General features: G+C 40.0%; 1 non-coding gene across 1 annotated transcript; it reads right to left on the bottom strand.

Annotated features, from left to right (window-relative positions):
• Positions 1-464: 464 nt before the first annotated feature.
• Positions 465-571, bottom strand: LOC119467914. Its single transcript, XR_005196548.1, has one exon. It is a non-coding gene; the product is annotated as a U6 spliceosomal RNA (small nuclear RNA).
• Between the last annotated feature and the right edge of the window lie 1,709 nt (positions 572-2,280).

The following is a 2,280-nucleotide window of genomic DNA, read 5'->3' as shown; positions in this document are numbered from 1 at the left end:
TGTTTTATATCTTTTGGCTGCTTGCTTGCTGATTTAAGATGTGTTTCGGGTTATTACTATGGTTAAAAATCTTTTTAAGGCTGGGTGCGGTGGCTCAAGCCTGTAATCCCAGCACTTTGGGAGGCCGAGGCGGGTGGATCACGAGGTCAAGAGATCGAGACCATCCTGGTCGACATGGTGAAACCCCGTCTCTACTAAAAATACAAAACATTAGCTGGGCATGGTGGTGCGTGCCTGTAATCCCAGCTACTCAGGAGGCTGAGGCAGGAGAGTTGCCTGAACCCAGGAGGCGGAGGTTGCGGTGAGCCGAGATCGCGCCATTGCACTCCAGCCTGGGTAACATGAGTGAAACTCCGTCTCAAAAAAAAAGAAAAAAAAATCTTTTTAAAATATTTTAGTGCATATTATCAAATTTGCTTTATTAAATGTGTATCATTTAAGTTTCTGGTTATTTGGGATTTTTTTAAAATATGGAACGCTTCACGAATTTGCTTATCATCCTTGCGCAAGGGCCATGCCAATCTTCTCTGTATCGTTCCAATTTTAGTGTATGTGCTGCCAAAGGGAGCACGGGATTTTTTTAAAAGTTATATAGCTGGACATGGTGGCTCATGCCTGTAATCCAAGCACTTTGGAGGCCAAGGCAGGCAGATCACCTGAGGTCAGGAGTTCCAGACTAGCCTGACCAACATGGTGAAACCTCGTCTTAAAAAAAAAGTTATATATAAATAGGTTTTCATGAAATTGTTCCATAATATCAAGATACAGTAGAAAAACTTTTAAACTAAAAAATTGTTTTAAAAATCTGTTATCACAGACAGTTACACCCCCCACCTTTCACTAAAATATGTTAGCTAAGCTTGGACTTTGGGGCTCTGGAGATTTTTTATTTATTTATAGGTGCCACAGAACTCTTTTTACAAAAATCAAAAGCATTTTATTTAGGGTTTTGGCCAATTTTAATTTTAAAATAATATATTTATTGTCATCTAGGAAATATTCTAGGTCTACCTCAAATGGAATTGATTTGTTCTAAACAAAATAAGATAATTAGATCATGTCTAATTCAGTAATTGTTTTTCATTATTTAATTAAAAGTGATCAAATGAAATATAGTAAATTTAAGCAGAAATTACTTAGATATGTTTAGTGTAACTTCAGGGAGGTAAGTGGGGACTATGAGTTTACATCAAAGACAAAATAAATATGTTCAGCACAATTCTTACTTGCCTATTTCTTTAAATCAATTTAACAAATATTTACTGAGTTGATGCCAGGACGTATTATGAACAAGACACTCTCCCGCTCAGCTGTGGCAGACATCTACTCAATAAAAGAGTCTCTGCCTTCCCTTTTAAGATTAGAGAGGCCACACCAGATATTCAAATTGATTCTGTTGATAAAAGGTCTTTAAAAGTCTTCTTTCATCTTATCACTTCCTTCAGAGTTACAAGCTCCAGGAGTTTAGAAAACATGAAAAGAAGACATTTTTTGGTAAGACCAGTCTTAGGTACAGAGTAACAGATATGGTCCTTGTTGTCCTGTCTTCTGTTGCCCAGAGCAGTCAGAATAGCCTGGAACTTTTAAGGTTAACTTTGTAGCAGGAGCTCTGATGAAATGACTCCCATATTATTTGTCTCACCATTTTGAGTGTATTTTTATTTCCTGCCAGATCCATCTCCTAGAGCTCCATTAATTCAGTAAGTTTTGATTTTCTGCAATTTGCCTCAAAAGGTGATTCCAAGGCAGGCACGGTGGCTCATACTTATATTCACTGCACTTTGGGAGGCCAAGGCAGGTGGATCACCTGAAGTCAGGAGTTCGAGACCAGCCTGGCCAAGATGGTGAAACTCCCATTTCTACAAAATTAGCTGGGTGTGGTGGCATGCACCTGTAATCCCAGCTACTAAGGAGGCTGAGGCAGGAGAATTGCTTGAACCAGGGAGGCGGTTGTTGCAGTAAGGTGAAATATCGCCACTGCATTCCAGCCTGAGCGACAGAGCGAGACTCCGTCTCAAAAAGCAAAAAGTGATTCCATTGAGATTTGCAGACTTTTGACATTTCACGTGGTTCTGTATTTGTTTTTACAACCTCAGAATTTTCAGATTAGGTCAGAATCACCTTTACAAAGACTGTAGAGTTGGCATGCTACAAAGCCATATAAAAGGTAAGATGGGCTAGGCACGGTGGCTCATGCCTGTAATCCCAGCACTTTGGAAGGCCAAAGTGGGTGGATCGTGAGGTCAGGAGTTCGAGACCAGCCTCCTGACCAACATGGTG

Source organism: Cebus imitator, unplaced genomic scaffold (assembly GCF_001604975.1).
Source record: "Cebus imitator isolate Cc_AM_T3 unplaced genomic scaffold, Cebus_imitator-1.0 Scaffold350, whole genome shotgun sequence".
In the NCBI taxonomy this organism is placed as follows: Eukaryota; Metazoa; Chordata; class Mammalia; order Primates; family Cebidae; genus Cebus; species Cebus imitator.
This window is presented reverse-complemented; position numbering and strand designations above follow the sequence as displayed.